Source organism: Humulus lupulus, chromosome 3, assembly GCF_963169125.1.
Source record: "Humulus lupulus chromosome 3, drHumLupu1.1, whole genome shotgun sequence".
In the NCBI taxonomy this organism is placed as follows: Eukaryota; Viridiplantae; Streptophyta; class Magnoliopsida; order Rosales; family Cannabaceae; genus Humulus; species Humulus lupulus.
Window position 1 is genome coordinate 116,089,345 of NC_084795.1, and position 22,291 is coordinate 116,111,635.

Consider the following 22,291-nt stretch of genomic DNA (forward strand, 5'->3'; position numbering starts at 1 on the left):
CTATAGATTTTCATATTTATGATTTACACTCCCACTCAATTATACTACTGAGTTCCCAAGATGTAAGTATGGGCTAGTTTGTAGGGTAAGTTGGTAACGAATAAGTCAAAGAACTCAAATAATTCATTCAAATAGAATACTAACCAGTCAAAATTGAGATTGAATTGACCTATTGTCAACTATATGATATGATTAGAATAGATAATAATAGTATGTTTACTTATCCTATCTACTATCAATGTTAGTTCAGTCCAATGTAACAAATACACCCGTTCTTATCTACTTTGCTAATGTTCTAGAAAGAACATAACTCTACAATGTGTAAGTAGATCATATCGTAGATTAACAAGTCAGTGCAAATCCATTTAGTACTAACTTATGCTTGAACATATAATCATATTTATATTCCACCGTGATTACGTCACTATAAATACGATTAGCTATACTAGTTGTTAGGAAACTTTATACATGATCTTGTTTATTTTCATGTAGTTCTTATATTAAAAGAATTAATATAAGAAACCCTAAAACATGTTTCTAAAATTGAATTCAAACAGAAATAATGATAAGAACACTTACATTATACACAACGAAATAATAGAGTCCTTCCTTCAGTTTCTCTAACCATTGTATCCTTTCTGTTGCAGAGTATTACCAATAAAATGAATTGTTCTTGAATTTTCTTCACAACCTTCCAATGTATCGTTAGGATCACCTAGACTAGGGTTGTCAATTCTCAACACATGAGATAGGTACAGAGAGAAGAAGAGAACAGAATAATGAGGCTTAGAAAAAGACTTATGTATGTAGAGAGAATCTAAAACCTACTAGATCTTCTGATCTTCTTAGAAAACTTGTGTTTTAGAAATTTGATTTCAACTCTCACTATACATTTCTTTTATAGGCTCAATTAGCTTACTTATTTAATTAGAAAATCAATAAAATAATAGCCAATAATCAGCCCTAGGTGAAAATTATCATGGGCTTTAGGCCCGTGAAATTTCCCATTTAATTATAAGCCCGTTGGACTTAAAATCAAGGTTGTTGGACTAAAGTATCCACAACACATATTCATAACTCAAAACAAATATTACAATTCTACATGCTTTTTCCATGAAGACCACTCGAATCAAAGGATCACAACATCACATCAAGTCAAATATAAGGGCACAAAAATCTGCATTACCTCCATTGTGATGATCAAGACTCAATATATAGAAAGATGGTAATCACCCTCATGGTACACCTAGGGTTTTTCGAACCCACACAGAGAGAGAAAAACCAACAACAACCAAGAAGCAAAAGACATAGTATGAAGAAAATTGAAAAAGAGAAGGGGGTAGAGGATTAAATCACAAAGAAGAACAAGAACACAAACCTAGTTGGAATCACCTTCCTCTCTTTCTCCTTCTCTCCCTAGCCCTCATGCCCTCTCTCTCTCTCTCTCTCTCTAGCCTCTCATGCAACAAAATGATCTCTTTTCTTTCTTTATAACAAGGCCAAAAATATCATATTTAGTTTATCATTTAAAAATATTTTTAAAAATAAGATAATTGTGTTGTTTGAGATTTAAATAATTAGATATTTTCAACAAATATTAAAATTAAAATTTAAAAATAGGCTAACAACTTAATTTTAAATATTTTAATATATTAAAATAATAGAATTAAGATATTAGATATTAACGATATTTTCTTTAAATACTTGTTATTTTTATTAAATCTTTATTTGAAAATATTAATATCTGTTTATTATATAGTTTTTAATATTTAAATTGTTGACCCTTGATTTGGCCAACGACACGGAGTCAAATTTACGACAGAAGATGAAACGACAATTAAGAATATAATCCAATGGAAAAGAAGAAAACACCAAGGATTTATAGTGGTTCGGCCCCAAAGAATGGTAATGACCTACGTCCACTTAGTGCTATTATTGATATAGAATCTCAAAGCCGTGATCAAAGAACTAGGGTTCTTGAGTTTGAAAAACCTTGGAAGAAATTCAATGGAACGATGGATAATTGCACTATATCTCTCTTTTTTCTTTCTATCTTAGCAAAGAAATTCAGGGATCAAAAAGTCCCTTCCTTGAGCTACTTCATGCATATTTATAGGCTTAAGGAGGGTTACATGGGCCAACAGGCCGTATCTTTCCTAAATAACCGCGTATCAAGGTAATAATGAGGAAATATTCAATGCAATTATTATAAGATTACAACTTAGAAGGAAACAAATCAAATTATACGACCAGCCTGGACGTATTTAAAAATTAAGCTTGACGAAGTGATGTGCTTCTGTTCGATAGTCGAACAACACTTCTGCCACGTGTCAACCACGTATGAGAAATCCCTGCCACGTCATCAGCAGCCATTTTTTGGGTAAACATTTGCCCCCCAAGTTTATTTATTGCGACCAGCAATAAGTAAACTTTGGAAACTGACCCTTCGAATACCCCACGAAATCTGTCAGAACCGCAAGTGCTTTCTTGAAAAAAGTGATCAATCATGTCCAATCAAGTCTTTTTAGTTTCCCAATAACTTGTTTGGCGACTATTACACTTTCCCATGCTTTGAAAAAGGCAATTCATGATTACTTCTTTTACCGTGTCGCAGTCACTATAAGTAATACCCCAAATTCACAATTTTACTTTTTACTTTTCACTTGCCATCCCCTCTCCAAGAACTTCGAAGTAATTCATCTTCAGAGCCCAGAAATTCCTAGGTACTCACATCGGGACGCTCGAAAGCTTTTGTGTTCAGACTTCATGCTAAGACTCTGTTCTTCATCTAAGTAAGTTTCACGAACTTCTTAGACGTTTGAGTTGCCATGCAAAAACTATTTCATACTTATTTTTATCTCTGAACCTTTGTATGTTCTTAGCTGAAACTGTTATGGGGATTGAGTGTATACCAATAGATGTTTGATAGGGTAGTGAAGTAACATTTCGTAGAAGTTAGGAGCTAGTTTGGTAGTCGATATTGTAGATTTAGGGCGTAAAAACGAAGTAAAAATTCGATTTTTAGGCTAGTTGAAAAACTGGGGTTTTCCCGCCCCTTCGGTTTCGAAAAAGCTTTTTTCCTGAAAAACTTTTTACTTCCGCTTTTCAATATGTTTTTCAAACTGCTCGTATAAAACTTAGTGTTTTTGCTAGAATTCTACTGGCTGTATAAAATCTTAACTTTTATACCCAAGCAACGTTATTCTAACTCTCAACACATATTTTTAGGCTTTACATTCTCACCTCCCCCTTTATCTGTTCGCAGCTTTTCATGTAAGATCCGTGGGGAGGTGAAAGGCCTATCGACGATGACTTGCTTGCCCAATTACTTGAAGACGAGGAGCAACCGTCGCTGTTGATACCAAGATTTCCTTTTTCTCGAACCCCACCCAATAGACCTCAGTCAAACCTTCCAGCCATGGGTAGAGTAAAATCCACTACCCAGAAAAAGAAACCTTCCAACCCTTCAAATCAGCCTGCTCCTTAGGCTAGAATTCCCTTGACCAGTGGTCGGGAAAGAAATATCCCTGACCCAAACATTCAAACTCGCGCTCAGCCTCAAAACGTTGTACAACCAGATGTTGAATGGTACATCGCCCTTGTCAGCGGGGTAACGATCAGGATGATTGCTATTTATATTAAAAAATATGGACTTCCTGGGGTGACACTAGTCCAGCCCACTTAAGACCAACGGGGGAACTTTCCTGGAGGCGCTTTCAGCACCTGGTCGAGGTACCACATCGAGGCAGGAGTGACGTTGCCTCTTCATTCTTTTTTCCAGGGGATGGCCAATTACTTCGGGGTCGCCCCTTTTCAAATAAATCGCAATGGATATAGAATGCTTGCTGCACTCTATATCCTCTATTGCCTTAAGAAATGGCCCGTCCCCACACCACATGAGGTCAACTATCTGTTCAACCTAAAATCTAACCCCAGCCAAGAAAACACGGGGTTTTCCACTTCTGTCACCAGGAAACAGGTCACACTTTCCTGACTGACACCACTTATATCTCGAACGTGGGGAAGTACCATCTGGAGTATTTCTTGACGACTGACATGGTCGCGAACAACTTGGCCTTCACACAAGGATGTAAAGTCTTTGTACCACTGGTCGTTTATCTTTCTTTATTTTTTTGCTGCATTTCTCTTAGAAATTTAGTGCGTTTCAGGCCCATGGTTGCGACCAAACCCAACTCCAGACATGGAGATCCGATCATCCCTTCTAGACAGCATGACCGACATAGAGAAAAGTGTCAAACAACTGGTCACAGAGGCCAATCTGAGACTGGTCGACCTTTTGGCCCCTCATCAGGATGTGAGGGAGTCAACAACGGGGAGTACAACTGGTGGAGAAGTTCCCAAGCAGAACCTAGACGTGTCACAACCCCCTCCGAGGAGGGCAACTAGAGTGACAATCAAGGAACCCTCCAGCACCCCGCGGGCTACTGCTTCCCCCACCCCAAAGGGAAAGGGAAAGAAGAAAGCCACCGAACCTCTCGAGCCCCTTGACAAATATTCGGATGAGAATGGTACTGATCTCTCGCTCTTAGATAGTTTGCCAATTCCCTGTCACTTATTTAACGGGCATAGAAATTTTAAGTACGCTCCCAATTTAGATTCAAACTTCTTCATGCCAGAGAGTGAGTGTAACACTAGTAGAGTATATAATGTAACGACCAGTAATGATAGCTCGGGTATTTCAATTACAATTTTTTTTCTTTACATAACATACTCAATCGTTTATACTATCTCACTATTCGTGTATTTGCTTTTCTTACAAACATGGACTTCGAGAATGTGTTCTACATATACAGTGCCCCTGAGGCTCCTAAAGATCCCTTGAGCAAGAGGCATCCCGGGGAAAGTAGTAAAGCACCTCAGGCCAAGAAAACCCGTACCGCAGGCCCTCCAGCAGATGGACCTTCAATAAACGTAACACCACGTCCTTCTACTCTTGAGCAGCAAACTCCTCCTGCTCCTGTCGGGTCGACACCTTCTCCATCGGCCCCAACCGACCAGACTCATCAGGCTGCTCCTGCTTCCACAGGCGGCGATATAACGAGTCGCGCCTTAAGATCAGTCAAAGACAGGGTGGCCAAAATTGTGAAGCACGAACGCTGCTGAGAGGCGATGGCTGTGACGGAGATGATGGACGTCGAATAAATCTTCACCCGCGTATTAAATGAGTTTGCCAGTATAAGTTATCTTTTTCAGTGGAGACAACCATTTTATACTCTATAGTCAGTTTAACTTTCGCTCTGATTGCAGGCAATGCTGACCTTTACTGCCAGCTGGCTCCGTTCGGTTGCTATCACCGAGCAGTCTAGGGCTTTGGAGCAATGACACGTTGAAGAAATCAAAGTTGCCGAAGCCAAATACGCTGAACAGCTTGAGGCAATGCTTGAGGAGAAGAAAAAACTGGCTGAGGAGTTAAGGGAGAAGCAAACTGCTTTGGATAAGGCCATCGAGAAAAGGGACAACTTCAAGGAGTCTAACTGCATCAACTATCGTGCCGCTAAAAAGCTCGAGGAGGACTTGACCGCAAGCAGACAGGAGAGTGCAACATTGGAGGGCCAGATCGAGAAGCTGCAAGAAGCTAACGCCAGCAATTTGGAAAGGTACACGAACGCCACGGTTAAGTGTTTCTATGACATCTGTAAACACAACCAAGAGGCTGATTTCAGCTATCTTCCCGAGCACGCAAGGCATGCTGAGATAGCCTATTGCATTGCTCGATTGGCGGAAGAAGAGAGAGCAAGGGTACCTGCCTCGCCCAAAATCTCCTTGGCCACTGGCGTGGACAAGGCGGATAATGAAGCTACAACTGTCGTCGACCAGGGCACCCCTCAAGATCCTCCAGCCTCGTAGCTTGCTATTTTTCTTTCTCTTTAATCTTTCAAGTACACGACCTACGGGTCGTGATGTAAAGACATTTATTTTCTAGTTGAATATTTATTGTTGCACGGACAACTTTTACTTTTAATTGAACAATTACATCCAAGCAGCGACTGCTCATGGTGTAAAAGGATCCATTTTGATATTATAATATATTTGCGTCTTATTATAACATCTGTTTGCATGACAGAACTTAGCATAGTACTTTGGTTTGATTTAACAAAATACAAAATTTAGAAAAATACTCTAAGTACCCTAGCATGCTTTGACTTATTTTGCTGATGTGTTTACATACCTTTCGATATGCTTTGCTTACTAGTTACCTTATGTGCACCCCAAGTGATCGAGGATCTTTAGGTCCTTGGTCACTTGCCTTGATCAAAACCTGTTCGAATAATATTGCTCGGAGCAAAATAATTAAAATTGTAATACAGCAAAACAACACACGTAATGAGAAAATACTTGTATAAAATACAATAATCGGCAAGGATGACTGGCTGCGCATAATCCCTTATATTTCTCATAATAAATAGACAAAATGTGTCTGTACTTGTGCAGGTGTTCTCCATTCCAATAGCGAGGAATAAGATCTCCATTTAAGCGAGCAAGTTTGTAGGTGCCTTGATGGAGGACTTGTTCAATCTGGTAAGGCCTTTCCCAATTAGGTCCGAGTACGCCAGCGTCTTGGTCGTGGGTGTTTATGAAAACTCTTCGAAGTACTAGATCTCCGACATTGAATTTCCTTTCTCGCACCTTAGAATTGAAATGACGGGCGACTTTTTGCTGGTATGAAGCTACCCAGAGTTGGGCTTGCTCACGCTTCTCATCGACCAAGTCTAGGGATTCCATCAGTAGTTGGCTATTCGAGCCTTGATCGCACGTTATTCTACGATGCGAAGGCATATCTAACTCAACAGGCAACATAGCCTCATACCCATAAGCTAAAGAGAATGGAGTATGGCCTATTGTTGTTCGATGGGATGTTCTGTACGACAAAAGTACTTCAGGAAATTGCTCTGGCCATGTCCCCTAGCTTCTTCAACTCTTTTTATTTAGAGTATCCTTTAGCGTTTTTTTGACTGCTTTGACTTGTCCATTTGCTTGGGGATGATCGACTAAAGAAAAACTCTTGATAATGCCGTGTCGTTCGCAAAAATCCTTGAATAAATCACTACCAAATTGAGTGTCGTTATCCGAGATGATTTTCCTTGGCAGTCCATAGCGACAAACGATGTTTTTGATCATGAAATCCAGCACCTTTTTGGTCATTATGGTTGCGAGTGGCTCGGCTTCGGCCCATGTAGTGAAGTAGTCGACGGCAACCATAGCATACTTGACGCCGCCCTTTCCTGTGGGATAAGATTTGATTAGATCTATGCCCCAAACTACAAATGGCCACAGACTTTGCATCTGGTTAAGCTCATTAGGGGTTGCTCGTGGGATGTTGGAGAACCTCTGACACTTGTCGAACCTCCGTACAAAATCCATCGAGTCTTCATTCATCGTGGGCCAGAAGTATCCTTGCCTTAGGATCTTTTTTGACAAGCTTTGCCCCCCAGCGTGGTCTCCACAAAAGCCTTCGTGTACCTCTTTCATCAATTCTTTGGCCTTCTCTTTTGAAATACATCTGAGGAGTGGCATTAAGTATTCCCTTCGGTTCAAGATTACATCGACCAGGATATACCTAGCAGCTTGCCGCTGAAGGGTCCTGGCTTTGTTTCTGTCCGTTGGTAACACACCTTGCGTCAGATACTCTATATATGGTGCCATCCATGTATCTGCCATCTGGATCACCATAGTGGTCTCTTCTGCTCGAATGCTTGGCATAGAGAGCCGCTCAACCGATACTATATTTAGAGTATCAGCATCCTTCTTACTTGCTAACTTGGCCAAAGCATCAGCATTGGAATTCTCGTCGCGAGGTACTTGCTGGAGGGTGTATTTGTCAAACTAAGCCAATAGATATTTTGTTTTGTTTAAATAGGCAACAATCTTTAAACCTCGCGCCTGGTATTCTCCCATGACTTGATTCACTACTAGCTGAGAATCACTGTAGATGTCAAGGACCTTTAAATTCATGTCCCTGGCTAACTGCAACCTAGCGAGTAATACTTCATACTCGGCCTCGTTGTTAGAAACAGTGAAGTCAAACCTGATTGTGCAGTGAAATCGATGCCCTTCCGACATTATCAATGTAACTCCTGCTCCGACGTGGCACTCATTAGAAGAACCATCTGTAAATAATTTCCACGAGGGAGTTTGGTTTTGAGACTTAGATTCATTAGGTTTTTCAGTCTACTCGTTATTTGTAAGTTCAGTGAACTCTGCGATGAAGTCAGCCAGGGCTTGTCCTTTTATCGCTACTCGCAGCAAGTAAGATATATCGAACTGCCCAAGTTCGACTGCCCATTTTAACAATCTATCCGTAGCCTTTGGTTTTTACAGGACTTGTCGTAGAGGCTGGTCGTTCAAAACCGTGATTGGGTGAGCTTGAAAGTAAGGTCACAACTTCCTAGAGGCCAAAATTAGGCAATAGGCTAGCTTCTCGATGGGCGGGTACCGCTGTTCTGCTCCAATTAGCCTTTTTCTTATATAGTAAACAACCTTCTGCACGCCTTCTTCCTCCCTTACTAAAACGGCACTAGCGGGATATTATGTGATCGCTAGATAGATGAACAAATTTTCCTTATCGACCAGCTTTGACAAGATGGGTGGTTGCGCCATATGAGTTTTTAATTCTTGAAAAGCCTGCTCGCACTCCTCCGTCCATTCAAACTTTTTGTTGCCTCTAAGTAGATTAAAAAATGGAACGCACTTATCTGTTGACTTCGAAATGAATCTACTGAGAGCGGGAATTCATCCGGTTAAACTTTGAACATCCTTAATCTTTGCTGGCGATTTCATATCGATCTGGGCTTTAATTTTTTCGGGATTGGCTTCAATTCCTCTTGAATTAACTATAAATCCCATGAACTTCCCTGATCCTACTCCAAAGGAGCATTTAAGGGGATTCAACTTCATCTGAAATTTGTTCAAGACGTTGAAGCACTCCTACAAATCCTTTATATGCCCTTCTGCCTTCTTCGACTTGACCAGCATATCATCGACATAGACCTCCATGTTTGTGCCGATCAGTTCTTTAAACATGTGGTTGACTAGTCGCTGGTAAGTCGCACCAACGTTTTTCAAACTGAAAGGCATTGCTTTGTAATAGTAAAGCCCTGTATCAGTCCGAAAGCTAGTGTGATCCTCATCAGGGGGATGCATACTAACTTGATTATACCCGGAGTATGCATCCATTGACCAGCTGGTCAATTCTTGGGAGTGGGAAACAATCTTTGGGGCAGGCTTTATTAAGGTCTGTGAAATCCACGCACGTGCGTCACTTGCCATTTGGCTTGGGGACTAGCACGGGATTAGAGATCCACGATGGATAAAATGCCACCCTGATGAATCCATTTTCCTTCAGCTTTTCGACTTCTTCTTTTGAGGCCTTTGATCTATCTTTGTCGAGCAACCTTCTTTTTTGTTGAACCGGTGGAAAACTCTTGTCGATGTTCAGGACATGGCTGATACGGCAGGGTCTATTCTGACCATGTCTTTGTGCGACCAAGCAAATAATTCCTGGTGCCTCCTTAAAAACTCCACCAGTGCTTGCTTTGTTGTTGTCTCTAAGTTTTTACCGACTTTCACAACCCTGGTCGGATTTTCTTCATCGAGTTGGACCTCTTCAAGGTCCTCGATGGGTCCAATTTCTTCCTCAAAATCCCCAAAGCAAGGATCCAAGTCTCTATCCTCACTTTGGGCAACGCCCTATTTGGTGATATTATCACCTGAGTGGGCCTGAGCATCAATTTCCACTTGCAACTCTTTTCCGGGAACATCTCTCGATACACCCTTCTTTGCCTTGGTGATCGAGGCGTTGTAGCACTCCCTTGCTTCCCGCTAATTCCCCAATACGCATCCTACCCCTGCGTCTGTCGGTTTTTTCATGGCAAGGTGCCATATTGAAGTGACAGCTCGTAGGTCGGCCTGAATTGGTCTCCTAATTACAGCATTTTATGCTGAAGGACAATCAACTACTATGAAAGTAGTGAGTAATGTCCTATTAGCAAGTGCAGTACCTGCTGTAACTGGAAGCCTAATCAACCCTGTTGGGGCGAGCCCTTCACCAGAAAAAACATAAATGGTTTGGTTGCATGGCTCCAAGTCTTTGACGGATAGCTTCATTCTTTCAGCGAAGACTTGTACAAGATGTTGACCGAACTTCCTGTGTCAATGAACACCCTCTTTACCATCATGTTGGCAATTTGTACATCTACGACCAGCGGATCAGAGTGTGGGAATCACACGTGCTGGGCATCGTCTTCAGAGAAGGTTATCAATTCCTCCTCTATTTGAGCCTTTTCGGTGCTCGATCTTCCACACTCATCATCTCGATGTCCTGGTCGTGGCGTAGGGTTCGAGCATATCGTTCCCTTGCCTTCCCAATGTCTTTTCCAAGATGTGGGCCTTCGCAGATGGTGAGTAAAGTGCCTGCCACAGGAGCAGGCTGTAGAGGTGGCGAGCGTTGGCGTGCAGGCGCCTGCTCGTTGCCACCTTGAGCCTCTCGCTAAGGCCCTCTTGTGTCTCGCACATATCTTCTTAAATGTCCCTGCCTGATCAAGAACTCAATCTCATCTTTCAACTGGTTACATTCATTGGTGTCGTGCCCGTAGTCGTTGTGAAAATGAAAGAACTTTGTTGTATCTCTCTTAGAGATATCTTTCCTTATAGCTTCGGGTCGCTTGTAAGGCACGCTTGAGCTGGTCGCCTGGTAGACTTTAGCTCAGCTTTCGACAAGGGCTGTGTAGTTGGTGAATCTCAGATCGTATCGATTGCCTTTGGGGAATTTATTCTCAGAATCTGAGGGTTCATTGTTCGCCCTTTTTCAGTCGCTTCTACCATTGCCATTCCCGTTGCCGTTGCCGTTGCCATTGCGCTTTTTTGCCCCGTTGGCATCTTTGGCGGGTTCTTCCTTGGGCCCCTTGTCTTTTGTTGGCAATTTCCCTTCGTTGGCAATCGCGTCTTTGAGCTTGATATATCGATCAGCACGATCCAAAAACTCTTAGGTACTTCTTACCCCATTCTTTCTGAGGCTACTCCAAAGGGGTGAATGGTGCCTAACCCCAGCAGTTAGAGCCATCATCTTACCCTCATCGCCCACTGTCTTGACTCCAGCTGCTGCTCTCATGAAGTGTTGGAAATATTCTTTCAAGGGCTCTCCCTCTTTCTAGCGTATCTCGACCAACTGGTTGGCCTCTGTGGGGTGTACGCGACCCGCGTAGAACTATCCATAAAATTCCTTTACAAACATCTCCCAAGATACTATACTAGCAGGAGGGAACTTAAAGAACCACTCCTGGGCGGTGTCAAACAGTGTCGAAGGGAAGATCCGACAGCAGGAATCTTTCGACACTTTCTGTATATCCATTTGTATCTCAAACTTATTAACGTGAGATACTGGGTCTCCGTACCCATCAAAGTTCGGCAAAGTTGGCATCTTGAACTTACTGGGGGTTTCAGCCACAAAAATCCTTTGTATAAAGGGAGTGCCCCTCCTCCTATCGTACTCGATATGGGACGTTCGTCCCTCGACCAGTTGCTGTACCGCTTGGTTCAGAGCGTCAATCTGAGCCTGAACAACTTCTGGGACTGGTGGGGCCGCTGATGCCGGGGGAGCGTACTCGTCGTGCCTCTCACGGTGATCGTTAAGTACGTCCCTTAAATCATCGTCTCTATGTCTCTGCTCGCTAGCTCCCAGCTGACTAAAGACGTTCTGCTGCTTGGGTTGCCCCCTAGCGTTGTGGCTAGCTGGCCTATTTTCTCTAGAAGGGGGGCTTCTGCCTCCACCTCTTTCCTCATTTCTCTGGCCAGCATTTCTTCTGCCATAATCTGCCTCATTATAGTCATGGCCATCTCTGAATTGTGGCTGACTATTACATGACCGACTATTCACGCTATTTCCTCCTCGGGCTGGCACTTCCCGAGCGTTACGGGGAGGCCTGCGCTGCTCGTTGGGTCCCCGTGCATTGTTATGTCGTGGGGGGCCCCTGATCGCAGAGCTTGGCCCGGTGTTTCTCTTGTTGGCCGAAGGACGCTGCCCCCTGCTCGGTAGATTTGTCTCTTCATCCTCGCAGCGTCTAGGGTTGCGGGGCGGTTGCCCGGCCCTATTCTGCCTCGGGTGCTGGGGATTTCCTCGATCAGCCTGAGATGGAGGCTGCTGCTTAGGATCCTGAGGTAGGGCATCATCCTGAGCCATAGGCGGCTGCTCCGGCCTTTGAGGGCTTGCCGGCATGAGCGGAGGGCTTGGATTGGGACCTCCTTGAGGTGGCACATTTGGTGGCTGATATGGCTGGGAGGTTGGCACAGCCTGACTCCTAGCTAGTTGAATGGCTTCTTCAAGGGTGACCATGGCATCTCTCTACCGACGATCCATTTTCGCCTGCCGATCACTCAGCTCCAGGCGCTAGCATTCTATTTCTCTTTGCTACAGCGCCATTGTCTCCGCAACACTCTCCTGATTGACCCTCAAATTAGCCAACTCATCCCGTAACACTCCTAGCATTGCCCTCAGTGTTTCCGAATCTAACTCCTCCTCAACATACTCCAAATGTGGTTCATTCTCAGCCACATTTGGGGGAAGAGGTTGGGATGGTGCAGCGCCAGCAGCCTGTCCAGTCTTCTTGGATGTTTTCGCCATTAGATTTTTTCACATTTTTTTGTCTAACTCTCAATGAAAGCACCAGAATGTTGACCTTTGATTTGGCCAACAACACGAAAACAAATGTACGACAGAAGATGAAATGACAATGAAGAATATAATCTAATGGAAAAGAAGAAAACACCAAGGATTTACAGTGGTTCGGCCCCAAAGAATGGTAATGACCTGCGTCCACTTAGTGTTATTAATGATATTGAATCTCAAAGCCATGATCAAAGAACTAGGGTTCTTGAGTTTCACAAACCTTGGAAGAAATACAATGGAACGATGGATAATTGCACTATATCTTTCTTTTCTCTCTCAATCTTAGCAAAGAAATTCAGGGATCAAAAAGTCACTTCCTTGAGCTACTTCATGCATATTTATAGGCTCAAGGAGGGTTACATGGGCCAACAGGCCGTATCTTTCCTTAATAACCGCATATCAAGGTAATAATGAGGAAATATTCAATGCAATTATTAGAAGATTACAACTTAGAGGGAAACAAATCAAATTATACTACCAGCCTGGTCGTATTTGAAAGTTAAGCCTGACGAAGTGATGTGCTTCTGGTCGATAGTCGAACAACACTTCTGCCACGTGTCAACCACGTGTGAGAAATCCCTACCACGTCATCAGCAACCATTTTTTGGGTAAACATAATTGGAGATCCTAGGTTTGAGTCAAGGGGTATTTTGGGTATTAGATATCTAATTGGTTATTGGGTTATGAAAATAAATAATTGGAGATATATTTGGAGTTAGAGTGTTTAGGATGGAATATTGGGGAATTTACCATTTTGCCCTTCGGGACTTTTCGGTACCCCGAGCCTTGGGATTGACTTAAGTTAGAAAAGACAAAAGTTAGAAACACTTAGAACTCATCCTAAACTGACCCTTTCCTCTCTCTCTCTCTCTTGTTTTCTTTAGACACTTTTCCAAGAAAAGCTTTGAAGCTAAGTGGGATTTTTGGGCTAGAAGTCACAAATTGGAGCTCTAAACTTGAGAATGAATTCGGTAGCAATTTAGGGGATTCACTCTTTATCAGAGGTAAGCTTTGAATTATGGTTTAAGCAATTAGATTATGAGTTTCTTGGCTGTTTTAAGGATATTCCTAAACCCTTTTAGCTTATGGATTGAATTGGCGTTTTAATGAGATTTTAAGGCTAAGCTTTGTTTGATTTTGTTGCTGGGAACATATTAGAGTGATTGGGATAATTGAATTATGTTTTGGGGTGAAATTTGGTATGGTTAGAATTGAATTTGGCTGCTGAAAAAAAAGAAATTTCTAGGTTTGAGGGGCCAAGTCGCATCCTTGTTCTTGACAAGTCGCGACTTATCTTAAACAAGGTGCCTTGGGAAGCCTATGGCTAGGGGGCACGCCACGACTTGATAGGCCAAGTCGCGGCCCATGCCTCTGGACAGAGAGGAGGAAGAGGCTGGTTAGGGGGGCGTGCCGTGACCAAGATGGGGGCAAGTCGTAGCCTGCCTGGGCAGTTTTATCTTGGGGAGTTTATTTTCAAAATGGAACTGTTTCCTTAGGGCTCGGGATCGCTTCCACTACACGGTTTGGTTGGACCCAAGGCCTCGGAGGCTAGGACATGGTCCAGATGCCTTTGATCGCTCGATATTAATAGAATCATATTTTATGGTTGTGACCTAGGGTATTGCTAGGGGCTCAGAACCGAGTTCGTGCTCACGGGTCATTCCTATTTACTCTTGCTTGCACCTAAGGTTAAAAAATTGCACTGAGAATGTGTCGTATGTGATTAGGGCATTGCCCGTCTATTATATATTAATATGATTATGGCTTAAGCCCCATGATTGGTTATGTTAGGCTATTATTCTAAAGGCTTGTTGATTAATGCTAAAGTGCTTATATTCGTTGCATGAATTCTATGGTTAGGGCATTTGGCCCCGTTTTATGAATATGCTTATTATTGTGGAAATTTTTATTAAATGGATTATGTGATTAGCATGCATATGTGCTTAATTTTATGGGATGTGCCTAGCCGCATCTATTTTTTGTATTGAGATATGTAATTCCTGGATCAGGGCTTGACTTATGAGTCAAGGACGGCAATAGCGTGTTGTGTGCTAGTCGAGAGGCATTGGCCTAAAACAGTAACGTACTATTTTGTTGATCAACTCGAAGGTCAATGGTGAACCATGGTGGTTGGGATACCTCTATGGCTAGTGAGACAGAGCTAAGGGCGAGGCCCTAGGTGACTCTATTGTCACGTAGCTAGGGAATAGGCCCGGGAAGTGGCTTAAAAGCCAACTAAATAGGACAGTGGCCCCAGGTTGATCCAATGATCATGTGATTGAACTTAGATGATATTGGCTATGAGTTAATGTTACTTATTTTTATTGAATGGTTATTTTAAAGTTATACTTTCTATTGTTGCACATTCTGTTTTCTTACTGAGCCTTGACTCACGGGTGCTTTGTGGTGCGGGTAAGGGAAAGGGAATGTTTGGCCATCCATGTGTTGGAAAGCTTCAGTGGCAGCATGTACATATGCAGTTGCTCGACCATCACGACTGGGGTTATCTCAGAGCAACTAGGGTTATAGCTCTCTTTTTTCGTTTAGGTCGGCTGATGTAACTTTTGACATGTATCTATCCTTTTTAACTGTTGAGTTGTAATATTTTCATATCCCATGTTATATAAAGCTTTTGGCATAAAGTCAATGGTTCTTTGACCTAAATTTGTAACCCTAACCCTTGTCACCGACCTTAGTTACACGATTTAAACCAAATGACCTGATTAGCAGGTCTGGCACAATTTTAAGTACGCAGTGTAACAGTCCTGGATTAGGAGGGCATTACAATTGTGATCTTTGTGAATTAAATGGTGTTTTAACTAGAGGTGGTAAAAGGTATTTTCTTACTTTTATAGATGATTTTAGCACATATACCTATGTGTTTCTTTTAAAGCATAAAGATGAAACTTTTGATGCTTTTAAAGTTATAAATTAGAAGTTGAAAATCAACTTAATAAAAAGATTAAGGTGCTAAGAAGTTATAGAGGAGGAGAGTACTTCTCTAATGAATTCAATACATTTTGTGAAGAAAATGGTATAATTCTTGAGTGCACTGTAGCTAATACACCACAACACAATGGTGTTGCCGAAAGAAAAATTAGAACTTACCTAGATATCATAAATTCTATGTTGGTGTTTTCTAAGTTAAATTTCAATTTATGGGGTGAAGCGTTGTTAACCGCTTGTCACATTCTTAATCGAATACTGATGAAGAAAAATGAGATATCTCTATATGAGTTCTAGAAAGGAAGAAAATCGAACATAGGGTACTTGCATATTGCAAGAAAAATGAACTTAATAGAACAAAGTTAGGTTCAAGAGCCATAAAGTGTTCTTTTGTTGGTTTTGCCAACAATAGTAAATCTTATAGGCTATTAGACTTAGAGTCTAATGTTGTGATTGAATCTAGAGAAGTTTAATTTTTTGAGAACATGTTATGTGACAACAATTCTCAAGCTTCAACATCTCTAAAGGATAATTTGTTATATGAGAACAATTCTCGAGCTTCTACATGTAAAAATGATTCTCAAGAGGAGAATTCTCAAAGGAATGCAAAGCAACCCTTTGAACTTAAAAGAAGCCAACGGCTTAGAAAGGAGAAAATTTTAGTAGTGGATGAGATAGATTCTCAACGAATTTCTTTTTACATGGTAGAAGGAAATAGAGAGGAAGTCATTAGGAAAATTCCTATTGTACTTCTCGTTGAGGATGATCTTGAAACTTATAGAGAAGCCATGCAATCAAGAGATAGTGCATTTTGGAAAGAAGCCATCAATGATGAGATGGATTCCATTCTTTCCAACAACACTTGGGAATTGGTAGACATCCCACCGGGGTCTAAACCTATTGGGTTTAAGTGGGTATTTAGGAGAAAATACCACACTGGCGGCACTATCCAAACCTTTATAGCTAGATTAGTAGCTAAAGGGTTTAGGAAAAAATAGAGTATAGATTATTTCAATACCTATGCGCCTGTTGCAAGAACAACTTCTATAAGAATTTTGTTTGCTTTGGCTTCAATACACAACTTATATCTTCATCAAATGGATGTCAAAATGACATTCCTTAATGGTGACCTCAAGGAGGAGGTCTATATGGAACAACCCAAAGGGTTTGTCCTACCTAAATATGAACATAAAGTATGTAGACTTGTAAAATCCTTATATGGATTGAAACAAGCTCCTAGGCAATGGCATGAGAAATTTGATCAAGCCATCATGTCTAATGGATTTAGGCATAACAATGGAGACAAGTGTTTGCATTCCAAAACTTGTAAGGGATATGTGATCATTGTTTGCTTATATGTGGATGACACTCTTATTCTAAGTGATAGCATGAAAGGGATAGAAGAAACGAAAAGGTTTCTATCATCAACCTTCAAGATGAAAGATCTTGGAGAAGTTGACACCATACTTGGTATCAAAGTAAAGAAACATAGTGGGGGTCTTGCATTAGGGCAAGCCCACAATTATGAGAAAGTATTGAACAAATTTAACCATCTCAAGGTTAAGGATGCCAATACTCTATTCGATCATAGTGTAAAACTTGAGAAGAATGAAGGAAGAGTGGTGGCTCAATTGGAGTACGCAAGTGCTATAGGGAGTTTGATGTACGCTGCCCAATGTACTCGACCTAATATAGCATTTGCGGTGAGTAAACTTAGTAGGTTTACAAGTAATCCAAGTGTGGATAACTGGAAGGCGATTGGAAGAGTCCTAGGTTATCTCAGGAAAACCAAAGGGCTAAGCCTTCACTACTCCAAATTTCCTTCAATCTTAGAATGATATACAGATACAAGTTGGATATCAAATCTTGGGGACAACTTGTCCAAAACTGGTTAGGTATTTACAAAGTTTTTGGGGTTCCAAGAAACAAACTTGTATATCTCATTCCACTATGGAAGAAAAGTTTATATAGCTCTAGGTGCTACTGGCAAAGAGGTCGAATGGTTAAGGGATCTATTAATAGAGATACCCCTAATCAAAGAGAATGTATCCACTATATCGATACATTGTGATTGCCAAGAAACATTGGCTAGAGCATACATCGGATTTTATAATGGGAAGCCTAGACACATTAGTCTAAGACATGGATATTTAAGAGAATTGATTCAAAGAAGAGTCATCTCAATATCCTATGTGAGAACAAGTAAAAATCTAGCAGATCCTTTCACTAAACCACTAACGAGGGATTTAGCAGCTACATCATCTCTAGGGATGGGACTTAAACTCCCTAAGGAGATTCATGATTGATGGTAACCTATCTTAACACTAGTCTTTTAACTAGTGATAGGTTCAATAGGTAACAACAAGTTAGTCAAGTGACTATTAGTTGTACTTAAAAGAAGTCCCATCTGAAATGTTGAGTACTTGTGAGTTACCAAGTTGAGGGTTAAAACCGATAGGTTTTTTAATAGAATTCACTCTTGTGAAGACAAGTATTTTTTGGTAACAAAATACTGTAAGAATTCTACCTATATGGACCTAGGGGTGGTGTCGCTTCTCATGAGAATTGGGAGTATTCTCAAGAACGTCCATGAATGGAAAGTGCACATGGCCATTAACGGTGCAAAGCGAGACATAGAGGTCTCAAGTGAACATCGCAAAGGTGTGTGTGTTATCACCTATTTGTTATCATGAAAAGATGGTTCAATGCCTAGTGCAACCAAATTTTTGAACAATTTTTTCATACTTACACTATAGTAAAGTTAATGTTGAAAAATACTTTATTTTATGCACCAATTAAATGACTCCTAGAAGAAAGAGTTCTTATTTAATCAAGTGGGGGATATGTTATATTTTAAAATATAATGATTGACTAAATAAGTGTTACAATAGATAACTATTTAATCTTGTGGGGGAATGTTATATTATTTTATAATATAATGTAATATTATATTATTTATAATATAATGTTTTAGATTAAATAAATGTGACAAAGAGTGTCACATATTGTAACATATAATAGAGTGTTACAATATTTGGATATATGTGAAATATCCAAATATGTAACATACTTGGTGTTACAAATTCAGTCACAAATTTGTAACTTCCAAATATTGCCCATTATTATGTAGATTTGTTGTTACACAATATTGAGATGAATTTCTTAAAGCCATATGTGAAATGGCTGTTAGAGATATGATTGTAACCCCAATAATGTGTTTTGGGGGTTACAAAATCAATTGGGAGGGTGTTGGAATCGTTTGGAAGAATAACACATTTTTGTGTGCTGAAATTGGTTAGTGGCCGCGGCCACATGATGTTGGTGGCCGCAGCCTGGGGAACAGAGGCTAGTGGCCACATCCACTAATGTTCCTAGCCACGGCCACAGGTGAAAACTGACCAAGTTTTTTTCAGTTTTTTCCAAACTTTTTGGACAACTCCAAAAACCCATATAATTCCCAAATCTCATTTTTAATTGCATAAACATCCAATTTATCATTGGTAACAACCATGGGGGTTGGTGGAATTTGAAATTCAAATGCTGTCTCTAAACTCTATAAATAGAAGCCTATTGCTCACTTGTAAGATACAATTTTTCTATCCATTAGAACACTTACCTAGAAAACACCTAGAGGATTGATTATTCCAGAAAGCATTTCCAAAATCTGTGAGAGATCACTTAGTGCTTGAGTTAGGGGGAAATAAGCTTTTGGACAAAGGTTTCAAATCTTGTTCAAGTTGGTGATCCCCAACACTCTTCACTTTGGTTGTGTGAGTGAGAGTTTCTTGTTATTTGTTTTTGTTCTTGTATTTTTCTACTATTGTTTTTCTTCTTATTCTTCTTGTTCTTTTTACTTGTTCTTTTGTTTAAGAGTTGTAATCCTCCCATTTCCTTTGTTGCAAACCCTTTTACTTTATTTGTATCATTTTGCTTAGAGTTGTATTTCACTATTTTCTTATTCTAATCCTCCTCTTGTTTATTTGTATTTTTTAGTCATAGAGTTGTAACACTATTTAATCAATAATTATTTATTCGTAATATTTATTCTAGAGTTGTATTTTCTTACCTATTTCCATTGAGGAAAGTTACATTTTCCTAACAATGATCACACGTGACTCCCTTTTGATCACTTCCATGGCACCCTTTTGGCCATAATTCTTCTGGCACCCCTTTCGCCATGAATTTCCCTGGAACCGTTTTTGGCTAGAATCTTAGGCAAGTCTACCTTTAATAATGCTGGATAACTAGGTTAAACAAACACAAACAAATCCATACATATCGCATAACTAAAGTACATTCAAAACAAAACAGAAATATAGCTAACATCCTTTTGTCAGGTCTAAGCAAAATAAGAGTGGGAATACATCACAACGAGCCTAGAATAACAATCTAAATACTTGTCTTAATATCATGTAAAACACACATGAACGCATCTAAACATATCCCATGTGTGCATGGGCCATGCAGACGTGACATCTATCTCATAACAAGTTACACCACTTTATAGATTCTAGCATAACTGATTCACATAATCATGCTTGCATATCACACATAACATCATGAAAAACAAAGTCGACACACATATCAACCTTAAAGGTCTTAATGCAATGACAATCGACTTGCTCGATTAACATATAATTACGCATAAAAATGTATTTGCATGTAACATGCATATGTGTGACCCTTCTTGAAAACTATGCAAAAGTTTATGATATCATACACTTATTTCTTAATAAATTTGCACAAATTCAGCAAGCATTATTAACACTTAACTAATTACCTATTAATTTTCCTAGCATGCTTGCTACAATTTTGACATCTTAAAACTATTTGAAATCATACATCGAGACATAATCCCAAAAATCAAAACTAAAACTCACAAACTACTCATGGCCTAAATCAGCAATAGGCAAAAGATACCAAACTTTAATCAAAACATATATACAAACTTCTTTAATATTCATAATTTATTTTACAAATAATATTACCAAACTAATTAATGAAGTTCTAGCATGCTTCCAAATCCAACCACAAAATAAGAAATAATTCTTTTCTAAGAATAAAAATGTAATTGTATTTAATTCTCTTTCTAGAACACCTAATCACATAAAATCATGGCATTCACAATTATTCAAAATTTGTTTAAAATACATTGTTATAAATACAATATCATCATGGAACAAAAGCCACCCCTAGATACACATGCTTGGCAATCTCATAAACTTAACAATAAAATTCAACATGTAATTCATTTATTTGCTTTTTTATTTTAAGTATATAAATTCACATAAAATCATAGGTTTTCTTAATGAAAGGAAAGAACAAAATATATGAAACTAATCATTTTCATCTTTAGCATATATCATGAAATCATGACTTTTCATAGAATAGTATAAACTCATCAATATTTCTAACAAATTACAAAATGCTAATCATGCTCCTATCCAAATCATCAAGACAAGAATCATAGTTCAACATGCTCATATAAATAAATAATAATACACAAAACCTAGCATGCTTTTCTATTAGTTGTAGTCCATAAATATCCACCACACCATGAATCAATTTAAAATAGATACCTAGGCCTAAAAAAATGTCATGGCTGAAACTCATAGTGCTCACAAATTTATTTTTTTATTAATCAAGCAACTCTAACAAGCTCCCTAATGTATGAAAAATACAACGCAACAATGATTCATCCAAAACAAATCCAAAAACCCTTTAAACAATATAGTGGATGAAACCTTCGCATCAAAATCAACAAAACAGTTCAACAACATATGTCATGACATCCTATCATGCATTCTGCTTCTCAAACAATTCATAGAAATAAGTTAGAACTATCAAAACAATCTCCATAACCCACTAACCATGCTAGCCAAACCCTAAAATCCCATTTCTCAAAATCACCCTTTCATACATGCTTGCATTAGAACCTTTAATCAACAAGACACAAAACAATTTGAACTATATTCCAAAATCCCATAAAATAAGTGATCGGTAAATTATGGTACGACAGTATATACGTAATCGATTCAAGTAATATAGATAGTAAATAAGAATCGTTCCCACATAGACTATAACCCAATTACCAATAATTGCTCTTTAATTTCTATTTGGCAAGCAAAATTAAGATGAATAAATCTAATTACAAAATTTAAATAACTGTAAACCGAACATTTAATAAAAGGATGAAAATCATTAATAAAAAGACCTAGGGTATTAACTTCATCTACTTTTCATTCTATTAATTTTATTAATCAATTCTAAATTTCTTTCTTCCTATTCTAATAGCAGGTTAACATAAATCGATTCCTAATATTTTTCAAGATATAAGATCTCAACCTATCTGGATGTTTTCTACATATCTGAGGCTTAATCAAACATATAGTAGACATTAAGCATAGAAACCTAATTGCTACACAAGCCATACAAGTACTTTCGTCCAATTAATAACCTATGTCTATATAATGATAACATATTCAATTCTCATCTTTCGAATTTTGAATCAAAACCACAAATCAAGCAAATATTGATCAGATATTTACTAGCACTAAGAAAACATTATATAGATTAGAAAAAAGAAGAAGAGTCAATAGAACGTCATAATAGCATTAAATAGAAATTCAAGTGACTACATTAACCCCTAGATAGAGGATTTAG